General features: G+C 44.2%; 1 protein-coding gene across 1 annotated transcript in view; it reads right to left on the bottom strand.

The window, feature by feature from the left end:
* NUDT13 (nudix hydrolase 13) overlaps nt 1-13,394 on the bottom strand; it is an 81,695-nt gene extending 68,301 nt beyond the window's left edge. The window contains exon 1 of the mRNA XM_073685663.1: nt 13,259-13,394. The gene's annotated coding sequence lies outside the window, so the exon portion shown is untranslated. The remainder of the gene's footprint in view (nt 1-13,258) is intronic.
* Nucleotides 13,395-15,893: the final 2,499 nt, after the last annotated feature.

Below are 15,893 nucleotides of genomic sequence, written 5' to 3'. Positions count from 1 at the left end.
ATAATCCTTCATGGCCTGCCTCTCAGGACCAGAAAGGTTATACAACCTGGCTTTAGGTAACTTGGCCTCAGGGAGCAGTTTTACAGAACAGTCATACACGCGATGAGGAGGTAGTTCCTGACACCCTTTCTCCGAGAATACATCCTCAAAGTCCGCCAGAAATGGAGGTAAGACCCAAGGAGTAACCGCACCAATGACCGTGTTCATGCAGTTTTTATTACAGAATTTACTCCATTGGCTTATCTCCCTGGTTTGCCAATTAATAACCGGGTTATGCTTAGCTAACCAAGGAAGGCCCAACACAATAGGAGTGGGAAGACCCTCCAACACGTAGCAAGACAACAGTTCTTTATGTATTGCCCCCACTTGAAGTTTTACGTCATGCACAACTTGCAAAAAACTTCCCTGCCCGAGAGGCCTGGCATCGATCGAGAATATGGGGATGGGTTTAGCCAACTCACACAATCGCATACCTTGAACCCGGGCAAACCGAGCATCAACCAGATTAGCCCCGGCCCCACTATCCAGAAGAACAGATATCCTCTCAGTTCTCGTACCCACCACCACCTCCGCCGGTACGAGAAACTGAGACGAACCTAGGGACGAAATACCTACTCCCAGATTGCCGTCCACCACACAACCTGGGATCAACAGTTTTCCGACGACTCTTCACTCTGCAAGGGACGGGATGGACACCCCCAATAAAATGTCCCTTTCTGCCGCAGAAGAAACACCTTCCTGCCTTATGGCGCACCACCGGTCCCCTCCCCCGAAATGATGTCCCTCCTAATTGCATAGGATCCTCTGGACTGACCAGGGGAACCACCATATGAGGGGACCTTGTAGGAGGTGGAGTCATCACAGGGGGTAGAGTTATCCCGCACCTCTCCCGAAGCCGTCTGTCCACGCGAATAGCGAGGGCCATAGCGGCTTCCAGAGACACGGGAGAGTCATACTGTGCCAACACATCCTGTAATTTGTCGGATAAACCATGACAAAACTGGCTCCTAAGAGCCGGGTCATTCCACTGGGTGTCCGTGGCCCACCTACGGAACTCCGAACAGAATTCCTCCGCCGGACGATCTCCCTGCTGGATCCTACGTAACTTAGACTCAGCAAGGGAGATCCGATCTGGGTCATCATATACGAGTCCCAGGGCAGCGAAAAACCTATCCACTGACTGGAGAGCCGGGGAACCCGGGGGAAGAGAGAACGCCCAAGATTGTGGGTCCCCTTGTAGGAGCGAGATGACAATTCCCACCCTTTGTTCTTCACTCCCCGATGACCGAGGCCGCAGCCGAAAGTACAATTTACATGCCTCCCGGAAAACAAAAAACTTGTCCCGCCCCCCAGTGAACCTATCAGGGAGAGCTACTTTAGGTTCTGGTCCGGCTTGCTCCTGAGGATGCCAAACCTTGGACCTAACGTCCGCCAGCTCCATGGACAAACTCTGCAATTGCCGAGCTAGACCGGCTACTGGATCCATAGTAGCTGGAGAAAAACTAAGTGGGTCGGTGAAAATGTCACGCTGTCTCTGTATACTGGAGGTAGGGGGCCTAAGCTGACCCTAAGCTGGGGCCCTGACTAATCCCTCAACCTGGAGGTACTGTTAAAGGTACAGAGGTCCAGGCCGCCAGCGTAACCCCTACCTCCTGAAGATCCCTGCACCTCAGTAATCTAGTCCTGAGAAGGACCCCGATCACAACCAAAGGGAACAAGAAATAATATGCCCAAACACAGTATTTAGACGAACGAGACAGTACAAGGGAAAAACCAAAACCACCTTGCATACAAACAACTTCTCAACTACAACAGAGGGAAAACCAACGGGAAAGGAGATAAATGATAAAGCGAGGAAAGGGAAAAAACACTTCCAAATACACTTATCTCAGCAACTCCAAACACCACGATCCGCTCTGTCAGTCTGAATGAAATGCTTTCACCGACACCTCCCAAACAGACCAGCAGGTATATGAAGGAGTCTCACTACAGAAGTATTGATTGCAGCTGGGCGAGGCTGGACCTCATCTAGCCCAGAGAGAGAGAGAGAATTAACTCCCTCACTGCCGAGAAACACAAAGCACCAACAAGTCAGCTGCGAGAAGTCAGGCTGTGTACTCGTGACGATCTTCGTGGCAACACACCCGTGACAGGTATCCGTGAAAAAAACAAATGCCTCACATACTGCAAACACGGACATGTAAAGGAGGCCTAAGAGACTTGCCACCACTGATAAGACTGCAGAGGAAGTCGGTAACCGAGACAACAAACAGTAAACTATAGCATTAAAAATTCCTCCCTTCTTGAGAATGGAGAGGACTTTTAATAAGAGGTAGATAGTAAAGTTGCGTGTTTTTACAACCACTCTGCAATTTACCAACTAAAGCTTTGAAAAATTAACATTTAAAAACAAATGAAAACAGATAAAAAACGAATGTCTTCCATTTTTAATCCATCTTTAATAGATTCCCATAACTCTGAGTGAGCAGTTATGATCAGCAGAAACATCAAGAATAGGAGTGCACCGAGTTTAATGGAACGATATATACCGTAAATTCTTTAAAAAAATGCTTGTGTGAAAAGTTCCATTAAACTTTCATGGTCCATGTGCTATCAGTTTTCAAAACGGACAAAGCACGAAGGAAAAAAACTGATATATAAATAAGCCCTTGCGGAACAAACATCCTTCTGACAAAAAGGTATTTTTCATAAAAGCATGGGTATCCACATGGCTACTCGTGAATTTAATTGACTGGTCATGATTTACTGTAATATTTCAGGCTTCAATAAGAATAATTTTACAAGAGTTAAAAATATATATTTTTCTCAATATTGAGGTTTTCCTGATTATTATTTATATGCTACAATTACGATGACCAGGGATCAAACATGTCAATGTCAGCGCCAGCCATGTACAGCCTTGATTATCAGCCTAGAGGACGAGTCTAGAACTTCATCTGAGCTCCCAGCTCCTTGGCGGATATTAATAAAGATAATGGCAAGTTATTATACCTATACAATGAAACCACTCCATTTGACCATATGGACCCCTTTCCTAGATGTGATGAGTTTCAGTTTCACCACATATTATATATACTGGCCATCTTATTTGAGAAGACCACCCACCTAGAGGACCAGCTCACACAAATACAGGTGACATCCTATATAGTGTGCTTTTTTTGTCTACCCAAAAACAGGAGTGAAGCTTGTGTAAATTTATGGGCGAGTGTGGTGTACACAGATGGGGGGTTTTCTGTCCGGGTCTGCACACTGGAGTTGTACTTTTACAGCCTCTGACCATCTGCACAAACAAAAGGAACTTTTTGTTACTTGTATACACAATGACATAGTAATGCAACTGGAAAACCTCATTAGGATAAGGTTCAAGTCAGGTCTGTGAACAACATTTTTTGCCCTAAGAAAAGTTACAAAAACATTGTACTAAGATTATCACTAAACTTATACCGCCCAAAACTTGATGTGAATAAAGAGGGACATTAACCCCTTCACGGCCTTGCGATTTTCCGTTTTCTGCTCCCCTAATTCCCAAAGCCATAACATTTTTATTTTTCCATCAAATATGGCCGTGTGAGGGCTCTTTTTTTTGAGGGACAAGTTGTACTTTGAAACGACACCATTGATTTTACCATATCGTGTACTAGAAAATGGGAAAAAATTCCAAGAGCGGTGAAATTGCAAAAAAAAAAGCGCACAATCGTTTTTTATTTACCATGTTCACTAAATGCTAAAACTGACCTGCCATTATGATTCTCCAGGTTATTACGAGTTCGTAGATACCAAACATGTATAGGTTCTTTTTTATTTAAGTGGTGAAAAAAAAATCCGAACATTGTAAGAAAAAAAATGGCGCCATTTTCTGAGACCTGTAGCGTCTCCATTTTTCGGGATCTGGGGCTGGGTGAGGGCTTATTTTTTGCGTGCCGAGCTGACGTTTTTACTGATACCATTTTGGGGTAGATACAATGTTTTGATCGCCCGTTATTGCATTTTACTGTACTGCTGCGGCGACCATAAAACCATAATTCCGGCGCTTCAATTTTTTTCTCGTTACACCGTTAATTTAGTTTATATTTTGATATTGCTGTGTTTAGAGACGCCCAATCTATCAAATATGTCTATGGTTTTTTTTTATTTTTTTCAAAACATTTTTTTCGACTGACTTGCTTTAATAGTCCTCTTAGGAGACTTGAAGCTGCGATCGCCTGTGCCACACATAGCTGGGCTTCAGCTGCATAGACTGAATAGTGGAGGAGACATTCAATATATAGGCTGCAGAAACCAGGAGCAGGACACATGCAACGGGTGTGTGTGTTGACATCATATTATGTTTGGAGGGGCATCGTACTTTGTGGGAGGCATCATATTATACGGGGGGCACTGTGGGGGCCATGAAAATGATACAATGCGGTGCGGGAACAATAACGGGCTTCACTAAGAGCAATATTTAGCTAGGTTACTGACTTGGCAATAAAAATTGCCATGCCGCAGCTTCTGTGCGGGTGTGATCAGTGAGGCGTAATAATACGTACCTGGTCATTAAGGCCCAGGTCACAGAGATGTATGATTACACCTCACATCAGAAAGGGGTTAATGACTAACTGCGGGTCTTCTGACCTGGACTTAACAGTCTTATATATACAGGTGCTTCTCACAAAATTAGAATATCATCAAAAAGTTAATTAATTTCAGTTCTTCAATACAAAAAGTGAAACTCATATATTATATAGAGTCATTACAAACAGTGATCTATTTCAAGTGTTTATTTCTGTTAATGTTGATAATTATGGCTTACAACGAATGAGAACACAAAAGTCATTATCTCAGTAAATTAGAATAATTAACAAATACACCTGCAAAGGCTTCCTAAGTGTTTAAAAAGGTCCCTTAGTCTGTTTCAGTAGGCTCCACAATCATGGGGAAGAATGCTGACTTGACATATGTCCAGAAGGCAGACATTGACTCACTCCACAAGGAGGGTAAGCCACAAAAGGTCATTGCTAAAGAAGCTGGCTGTTCAGAGTGCTGAATCCAAGCATATTAATGGAAAGTTGAGTGGAAGGAAAAAGTGTGGTAGAAAAAGGTGCACAAGCAACCGGGATAACCGCAGCCTTGAAAGGATTGTTAAGAAAATGCCATTAAAAAATTGGGGGGAGATTCACAAGGAGTGCACTAGACAATGCCAGAAGCGTCTTACCTGGGCCAAGGAGAAAAAGACCTGGACTGTTGCTCAGTGGTCCAAGGTGTTGTTTTCAGATTAAAGTAAATTTTGCATTTCATTTGGAAATCAAGGTCCCAGAGTCTGAAGGAAGAGTGGAGAGGCCACAATCCAAGCTGCTGGAGGTCTAGTGTGAAGTTCCCACAATCAGTGATGGTTTGGGGGGCCATGTCATCTGCTGGTGTAGGTCAACTGTGTTTTATCAAGACCAAAGTCAGCGCAGCCGTCTACATGGAAATTTTAGAGCACTTCATGCTTCCCTCTGCCGACAAGCTTTTTGGAGATGGAAATGCCATTCTCCAGCAGGACTTGGCACCTGTCCACACTGCCAAAAGTACCAATACCTGGTTTAAAAACAACAGTATCACTGTACTTCATTGGCCAGCCAACTCGCCTGACCTTAACCCAATAGAGAATCTATGGGGTATTGTCAAGAGGAAGGTGAGAGACACCAGATCCAACAATGCAGACGAGCTGAAGGCTCCTATCAAAGCAACCTGGGCTTCCATAACACCTCAGCAGCGTCACAGGCTGATCGCCTCCATTCCACGCCGCACTGATGCAGTAATTGATGCAAAAGGAGCCCCAACCAAGTATTGAGTGCATTTACTGAACATACATTTCAGTAGGCCAACATTTCAGATTTTAAAATCATTTTTCAAGCTGTTGTTATAAAGTATTCTAATTTACTGAGATAATAACTTTTGTGTTTTCATTGGCTGTAAGCCATAATCATCAACATTAACAGAAATAAACATTTGAAATAGATCACTCTGTTTGTAATGACTCTTTATAATATATGAGTTTCACTTTTAGTATTGAAGAACTGAAATAAATTAAAGGGGTTGTCCACTACTTATTACCCCCTCCCCAATGTATCCCCCCAGGGCCCATAAGTGTTTTTGTAAATATCTTCTATTGCAATTACTGCCTGTGAGCGGCTCTATCACTGGCCGCTTACAGGCATCACGTGACCCCTGGCTGCAGCCGCCTCTGACATCAGTTGACGTCACGACAAGTCCAGGCTTCAGCCGAGGGTCCCTTTTCCGTGTTCCACGGTGGCAGCTGCGTTGTGGGTGGAGTTAGCCCGCGCGTCATAACCAGCATCCACCACGTGCTCTCCCTCTCCCCATTCATTGGAAAAGCGAACGTTGGATGCTGGGTGTGACACACGGGGAAACCCTGCACACAACCCAGCAGCCACCGCGGGGACCCCAGCACTGAGTCACGCCTCACTTGTTGTGACGTCAGCACAGGGTCACGTGATGCCTGTGAGCGGCCACCGATAGCGCCGCTCACAAGCAGAACCTGCAACAGAAGGTATTTACAAATATACTTATGGGCCCGTGGGGGAATACATTGGGGGCATAATAAAAAGTTGTGGCCAACTTCTTTAACTTTTTTAAGATATTCTAATTTAGTGAGAAGCACCTGTATATGCCTAGGAGGCTGTTGAATTCGGGTCAGGAGTCCAGCGGTCAGTCTGAAAAATCGCGGTGGGACCGCGACATGCAGATGTCTTAATTCAACCTTAAGCTAAATTCAATCTTCATTTCGGCCCATGTACCACCAAATGTTAGCCTTTGAGCTGTGCAAAAAAATCGCAGAAGGCAGTAGTCTTGTCTGATTTACAGGCAAAACTAATGCAAGGAAATAGTAGAAGGCTCCTGCACCCGTCCAGCCGCAGCTGCACACAGAGCAAGTCAATTTCTAAATTGCAAACATGACCAACCCAAGTTTTACAACAACCATCTGAATGTAGCATAGGACAGACTAGTAGATACACTCGCCCTTTGACGCACATTAACCTGGAAAACCCAGAATAACCCTTTAACGACTAGTGATAACCCTTTAATGACTAGCTATCAATGATTGGTCGCAATATGGCTTCTATAATTTCTTCTCACAGATTGTGGCTCGTGAACACCTCTCAGAACAGAATGTGGCTCTCAAGGTAAAAAAGGTTGGGGACCACTGATCTAAACTATTTTCTAATATACTTGAATGAAAAATTCCCTATCCTTCCCTCACTACCTTGTCTAACTGCTTTTCTATTTTTTTACTTCTTTTTTGATGACGTGTCGTTTCAGAATCCCAGTGCATGCTGGCATACTCAAACGAAGTGTCATCAGGGGGCAGAAGACGTCACTTGTGGGGGTGGCACTGGTCTCTGCACGCTGGGTGGTCTTAGGGTATGTGCACACATTGAGTATTTTGTGTGCTGAAATTTCTGCACCATTTCTGCATCTCTTGGCAGAAAAACTCAGCCTTAAAAAAGTTGCGTTTCTGCCGCGTTTTTTTTTTTCAGTGCATTCAATGGGTGAAAAACGAAGGCAAAAACGCACGGAGAATTGACATGCTGCAGATTATTTCCTGCACCAAATCTGCAAATCAAAAATACTCAACGTGTCCATGAGACTGCAGGATTCTCATTCACTTTGCTGGCATCAGGCTTAGCTTAAGGTTTTATTAACAAATCCGCACGGAAAAAAACTCAGCAAAAACGCAACGTTTGCATATGGCCTTACAACGCTTACTAACAGTATGTACTCTCATTACAGCATGACAGCAGCCTGAAAAAGCAAGTCAATTGTAAACTTGCTTATTTGCATTCCATCTAACTAACTAAAGTAATTTAAGAATTTGAGAATACCCCTTTAATGACCATATAGGGAGCATAATGAGTCAATATTTGCAGATGATACTAAACTCTGTAAGGTAATAAACACCAAGGAGGATAATTTAATATCACAGAGGGATTTATGTAAACTGGAGGCTTGGGCTAAGAAATGAATATTGAAGTTTAGTGTAGATAAAGGTATGGTCGAGCACTTGGGAAGAGGAAATAAAATGTACAATTATATACTAGTTGGTAAAACACTGGGTAATGCTACTGTCACTGATGGTGAACAGCAAACTCAACTTTTGTACCAGTATCAGGCCAATGCTGTGACTGCAAGTACAATCAGGGGATGCATTATAAAGGACATAGGTGGTCATGACAAGAACAGTTTTGCCTCTATATAAGTCACTAGGGTGACCACACATAGATACTGTATACAACTTTGGACCCCTGTGTATAAGGACAGAGCTGAACTAGTATGGGGGCAAAGAAAGACAACCAAGGTTATTAACCCCATTCACAATATATGACATATATTTACATCATATGTAGTGTCCCCCACTTTGATGCGGGCTCCAGCCCTGAGCCTGCATCTTTCCCCACACATGACAGCTTATTTAATCAGCTGGCATGTGCATTTAACAGCTGCGTGTGGATCGGAGCTCCACCTGTGGCTTTTAACCAGTTAAATCCCACTGTCAATCTCTGACCATGGGATTCAACAAGCACCAGCTAGAAGCGCGTCATTAATGCTGCCCATCGGCCCTCCAGTCATGTGACCGGGGGGGGGCGCCGATGCATTGTCATGACATCTGGGGGTCTACAGAAGACCTGTACCTGTCATTGTGAATCTCCAGTGAACGCAGGCCAGTGGCTGGCATTCATAGAATATCATCATTTTTGCTATAGATAGCAGGGCTGAAGCACTGCTATGCATAGCACAGGCGATAGGACGATTGGTGCTTCAAGTCTCCTAAGGAGACTAATAAAGGAAAAAGTGAAAAAAAAAGGTTTTAAAAATAAGAAAAAAAAACACAAATGTTCAAATCACCCCCGTTTGCCACATTGAGAGTAAAACAATTTAAAAAATATATATATATTATTTTTTTTTTAAACTGAAAGGGAGTAGATACAGATTAGATATTAGAAAATATTTTTAGACAGTGAGGGTGATTCAAGAGTGGAACAGGCTGCCACGAGAGGTGGTGAGTAGTGATGAGTGAGAATGCTCGTTTAACCCTTTCACCGAGCACGCTCAGGTGCTTCCCGAGTATCTTCGGCGTGCTCGTATATTATCTTTCAGTCCCTGCATCTGCATGATTTATGGCTGTTACACATCCTAAACACATTCCGGGATTGCCTGTTTGTTAGGGAATCCTCATATGTGTTTAGGCTATCTAACAGACGCAAATCATGCAGATGGAGGGACTGAAACCTAATATATGAGCACGCCGAAGATACTCGGAAACCCTCTATTGTGCTCGGCAAAAGGGTTTAACAAACACACTCACTCATCACCAGTAGTGAGTTCCCCTTCAATGGAAGTCTTCAAACAGAGGCTAGACTGACATCTGTCTGAGATGGTTCAGTGAATCCTGCATTGAGCAGGGGGTTGGATGTTAGAATAATTCTAATAAAGTCCTTGCTTATTTTAATGTTCATCGATATATATATATATATAAAAGGCATTTATATATCTTAGATGTAGAATGACATTTAGTTGAAAAAAGAATTACAAGCCTAGTGTATCTTAACTTTTGTGGCTATCTCCTGACCTCCTGAAAAGGTGTCTTCCCTTCCTTATTACATAACAGGATGCTTACGGTCACACTATAGGGCCTTCATATCTTAGCTACACATATTTTTTTTAACTCTTTAACTTTCCATGACTAGCATCATTAAGACACACCTTTATCTGTATCTATTTAAACTTGATGAAATGGCAATAGAGCAGACATTTTGATCAGGCTGAGAACTTGTTAGCTGTCAATTTGTCTCCATGTTAGCATGATCTATAAATAACAAACTATCTTACAAATTCAGGTGTAGACGATTTCTAATTGGAAAGGGAGAAAACTCCACTGACATTGGACATGAAGACCCCGGGGGTCCCCTCCAACTCTAACATTCTAGGATTCTATGAACTGTCTAATCCCGACCGTATGACATTATTAGAGTACGTATATGACGCGCCCCTGGGCCTTCGTCGCGCGGCATCGCGCGCACGGGAGCTTACCCGGAACCGGATCTGTTGAGGGTTGCAGTCTCGTGGCGGTGACCCGGTCCGTGCCCAGGGAGTCAAACTGAGCGGCGATGTATCAGCGGTAGATGTTGGACGACTACGCCACCCGTTGAGTACAGCTAATGAGCTGCTGCTGCAGGGCAGACCGCTGAGGCCGGTGGTAGGATTGTGCAGCGTGATAGTATAACCCCCAACGGGAGGGGTATGGCCTCAGGGCAGCCGACGTGGATGATGGGGGTAGCAGGAATCACTGAGACGATGCGGTGTAGTTCAGGGTCTTTACTGGTGACAAAGATAGACCCTCCCGGAGTACTGGCTAGCGGTTGGGGCCTGGTCAGTCCTTGAGCAGATGGGATCTCCCCTGGCCAGGCGGAGTTGTAGGCCTCCCAAACTAACGATACTCTTCTGGCTACCTTGCTAGAAGCGAGTATAAGTAGCCCACGTCCCTGAGTGTACCGTGTGGTGCTCACCCGTATGGCCGGTGACTCGGGGCCTTCTAGTAGCTTCCGCTCCACAACGGCGGTGCTGGTCCCATGCGTGTGACCGTGCCTTCGGGTTTCTTGGCCAGAGGACCTGAAATCCCCTGCCTGACGGATTCTGCTGCTGGGTAGGAGTTAGTCCCCACAGCCTCGGACTCCGGGTCCGGTAAGAAATCTTCTCAGTCAGGGCGAGCTCTGCAGCTGCCAGCCCCTGACTCCTTGTAACACTGCTCCCACAGAGCTCCTGTTGTTTCTTCCCATAGCTGCTTCTCTTCTCTGTCTCTACTTCTGGCATGGCCCAGGAGCTGGGCCCAGCCGGAGCCACAGCTCCCTGTCAGCCCTCCTGACTGAACTCTCCCTCTGAACTCCCTAACCCTGCCTCAGCCCCAGGTTTATATAGGGGAAGTCCTTCCCCTCCCAGGACTGGGCAGGAGGTGTGGCATGCATAGGATTCCTGACCAAGAGACCTCCCACCTGCTCTCAGACATAACATTGCATTACTGTGGAAACCAGACCCCTGGGGTGCCACATATACATGGGGCAGGTGCACAGTGGCTTTTTTGTCTGAATCTTCTGCTGTGGAAAACCTGCCACATATTACATTACCAGCATTGTGGAAGTTATTTCTGAAATGTCATCCACATATTACAGAAAGTGACCGGAGCTGCACATCTGAAATCCACAGACTGTCAATTTACACTGAAATGTACAGGGTGAAAGTTGCGGCAGATTTGTGGCATTTCAGCAACAAAACAGCATGTTTTGGTGTGGATTTTGCTAGTGCAGATTTAGCTGTAAACTTTCCACTGCAGATCATAGATCCAGGGGACACTTGCATCTTATACAGTAGCAGTGCGCCAAAAAATATCATTCACATGCTGCAAAGATCAACCGCACAAAACCAGTCTGGTGCAACAGCAATGAAATCCACAGCATTCTCAGAAATTCCATGGCCCATACCCAGGGAAATACACCTTAATGAGCTATTAAAGCACCACTCCAGTAGTTTTTTCTTTCTATTTTACCGCTGGAGTGGTGTCACTAATGTAAGTTGCCTGCCCCTAGTAATATACTTACCAGCTGCCATCTTCATCTGTTATCGGCGCCGTTCCGGTTGGTCTCCAACAGCTTGTGACCTGCCGGATCTCTACAGTGTTTGCTGGACGATCCGGAAGTAAAAACTCAATGAAAGCGTATGAGACCCAGAGCGAGGCCTGAACGAGACTCTCATTGACTTACACTGAGAGCTTGTGAACGTTATCTCTAACTTTCGATCAGTCAGAAGTAGTGGTCACAAGATGGCAGCACGGGACCGGAGTGGCACCAGGAAGAGCTGAAGACGGCAGCGGGTAAGTATATTAGTGTCAGGGACCTTACATTAGTGGCACCACTCCAGCGCTAAAATGAAAAGAAAAGCTTAAAGGGAATCTGCCAGCTTCCCCAGACCACCCATATACTACATACTTCCCCAGATCCCCAAATAAACACCATGTATTTATTGCTATCTTTATACCCTTCCTAACCAGCCCTTTTTCCTGTCTTATTGATGACCACATATGCCAAAAAGCTATTTTATAACTGCGGTAGCGATATGCTAATTAGACGGTGAGTAGTCGTGACTCGTGGGGACGTTGTTTTCTCCAGACTAATCGTCCCACTAATCATACTATCAAACTCTTGTAAAAATTAATAACACTTTGTAAGAGCAGCGTCACCTCCGGCTCATTTAAAATCTCTGCCCCCCTGACAGTGTGCAGTATGTGGTGCATGCCCACGGAGACAGGCAGCGGTGTAGGACACAGACAGCCGCGAGAGCCGGAGGTAATGGCTGGACTAGTCCTGCGTCACCGATACGCAGTGCAAAGATGAAGCCGGGGAGCGCACACGCATTACAGCGCATTGTCAGGGAGGCAGAGATTTGCAAAGAACCAGCGGTGATGTACACTGATGGCCACAAGGGCGGTGATAACATGATTAGTGGGATGACAAGTCTGGGAAAAACAACGCCCCCACAACTAGTCACCCACTAATTAGCTGATCACCACCACAGTTAAACAATTGTTTTTTGTATATGCAGTCATCAATAAGACAATTTTTGAAAAAAGCTTGTGATATTGGGTATAAGGATAGCAACAAATACATGGTGGCGGCTTGGGGCCTGGAGAAGCTGATCTGTTTCCTTCTGTTCTGTTGGAAACCAAGATAAGAAAGCAAACTACACTTACTACACTTACTATACTTACTTACTATGTGCCACATATGCTCTGGATTTAGACTTTGTTGCAATCCTTAATGAAAAGTGTCTAAAAAAGGTAATTCACGACATAAAGCCATTTCTTTGTGCAAAATACTAGAAAACTAACATGTCTGGTGATTTAGTGCAAATTTCTCACTCCTAATGCAGCACTTAATACATTCTGCACACGATGCAATATAGTAGGATCTCATCACATGATGCAGGTAATGACAAGGTTGGTAAATCTCTCTTTCTATGACAACATCTGAACCCTCCATAGCTGCTGCAGTCTCTGCTACTTTCCTCCTGCAGCTTCCATGGGAAGTAACTAGAATACATTTTTGACCATTAAGTTAGACAAAAAAAAATCAGCACAGAAATACAAAGACACAGCCGGGATCATGGACAGCAGCAGAAGGATTCTGCACTGCCGGACACTTACTTTCACTTCGAAAGATCAACCTTCAGCACGGGCCGATCCAGAAAAGGGAACTATGGGAAATGTAGTCTCTGGGCGCGGGGATTGAGTTCCAAATTAAAAGGAAAGCTATTGGATAAAGACTACATTTCCCACAAACGCTTTCGGTACTCTGGTGACTCGGTTCCAAAGATCAGCAGTTTTAGTGAAAATGCATCATGGGAAATATAGTTCCTCTGTGTGAAATAATGGCAGTATTCCAGTCAGAGGGCCAGCTGTGTCCTGTACAGCTGAGCACTGACGTTACTGCTGGGCTGCTCAGTACAATACCACAGCCCTCTCCTCTGACTGGAGAAATCAGACTTTGCCTTATAACCAGCCCATACTTATAGGGAATTAAATGTACAGATCTTCCATATACTAGAAATTGTTTCCTTACCATTAAAAGACACAGGCTGTTTCATGGTTTAACTCTAGTTTTTCATGTTTTTCTTTGCTTTTTCATGCTTTTTTTTTTTTACAAAAACACCGAGCTCAGATGTGAGCTGAAAGCGCAGAGTAAAATATCAAACGCCGTACAAACAATTCGCTTTTGTTTATGGCGTTTCTGGTTCTTTTTTTGGTAATTTTTCAGGATTTTTCCCATAGGATTCACTATTAGACGTGAAAAAAAAAAGAGCATAATAAAAGGAAAAAGCCACCAAAATGCTTGTGAGGTTATATACAACCATAAAAATGTGGAAGAGGAATTAGGAAAGCCTGTGTCTGCTAGTGTTCACAGCACAATTATTTCAGGCTTTTTTTAGCGGATCAGCACACAAATTCTTTGAAGACTCTTTAGTAAAACCGCTTTGTTGCTCACATTCACATGCTCAGGCTTTTGAGGGTCTTTTAACTCATTCAGGATTCTAAAATGCTAAGTAGTTAAAAAGAAGTGAGAGGACAACTTTTCAGGCATTTTCTGCTATGAAGCTGCCCCATACTTTATAATTGGAAGATTCCTGCGACGTTTTGAGCGTTTTGTCAGCGTTTTCACCTCAAAAAACACTTGCCTGTGAACATTGCCTCTAATACTACCATACTTTCCTCTGGGTTTCTTACCCCACTCCAAATACATATTGGCAAGGAATTTAGATTGTGAGCCCCAATGGGGACAGTGATGATGATGATGATGTCTGTACAGCACTGCATATTCAATGGCGCTATATATGTAAACAAAATAAAATGGGGACCCAATGGGGACAGTGATGATGATGTCTGTACAGCGCTGCGGAATTAATGGTGCTATCTAAGTACATGAAATAAAAAAATGAGCTGATTTTTTCTGTAACCTTAGACCAGGGTCACACAAGAGTATCACCAGCTTATCTCTTGGGCCCATCAGACCCAAACTGGCAGCATCATATGCTGCAGTATTACCCTTGTGTGAAATTGGCCTTGGAGCAGGAAAAATTGGCCACAATAGTTTGAGTTTGTGAAGTTTTAGCTGCACATACAGCTGCACCAAGTGGATCCAACCTAACAGTAGATTCACGCGAGCATATAAAAAAATCATTCAGAGTTTCATCCAGAAAAGTGGGACGATTTTGTTCTTGTAATCCATGTGTAATCCGTTTTTTTACAGCAGCAGCTAATAATCATCTACAAGACCATTGACAGTTTTCCATGTATCCGTAAAAATCGAATGTTATACTGTGGCTACGTATAGCATCCATATTTTTTTTGCACACCCATAAACTTAACCTCTTTACGACCTTGTCAGTAATAGTACATAGCTGCTCCCTAGGCCTTATGGACCAGCTACGTACCATTACGCGCGCTGTGATTGTAGTCCTGCACCACTGCTGGCACATTAACCCCCAAAATGCTGCGATCTAAGTCGATCGCAGCATTGCGGGGGCAAGGGGAGGTAAGCCCCAAAACTTACCTCCTCTGCCGGTGTCCCAGCTGTCTGCGGCGGCCAGGGGTGGATTAAGAGTAGCCAGGGCCCCGGGAAGTTTAGAAGGCGCCCCGGTACCTGATGTATTACGTGACATGTCACATGATCCCCTTTGATAAATCATGTGATATGTCATGTGAGTAACGTACAGGTGCTCTGGTGCAGATCTGTAGACGGAAAAAGAGATTGCAGCGTGCTATGCGAGTCACGCAAATTTTTCCTTTATGTACAGCGCTATACATAACATATCGCTGTACAAAATAGAGCAGGGGTGGGAGATTAATTTTCCCAAGGGGGCACATGACAGATTGTGACTGTTGTGGAAGCCGAGTCAATAGGCTGAAATTAATTCTGCTCAATATTAATATATTAATTATAATTATTTTTTTACATTAATTGTATGACTTAATATTGAGCACAATTAAAGGGAACCTGTCATGTCACTTTTATAACTTACACTGTCCCCAAGTCCATGTTAGTGACGCAATGTGCATCACTAAGTCATGCTCTAACTGCGCAGTGAAGCTGTGTTGAGCTCACAGCTTCACTGACTGAGAGCATGCGCAGGAGCTGCAATTCACGCTGCACACGTGGGGACCCCATTCACAATGTGAAAGCGCATTACACATTACCTGCGTTTGCGCAATGGGGGAAAAAGAAAGCTGGTAAACACATTGAATCTGCGCAAGCGTGGAATAAACATTCAAATTCAATGGGCAG

The sequence above is a fragment of the Phyllobates terribilis genome, unplaced genomic scaffold (genome assembly GCF_046119375.1).
Source record: "Phyllobates terribilis strain yellow unplaced genomic scaffold, ASM4611937v1 Scaffold_5__5_contigs__length_657084704, whole genome shotgun sequence".
In the NCBI taxonomy this organism is placed as follows: Eukaryota; Metazoa; Chordata; class Amphibia; order Anura; family Dendrobatidae; genus Phyllobates; species Phyllobates terribilis.
The sequence above is the reverse complement of the archived record's forward strand: the minus strand, read 5'-3'. Positions and strand labels throughout refer to the sequence as shown.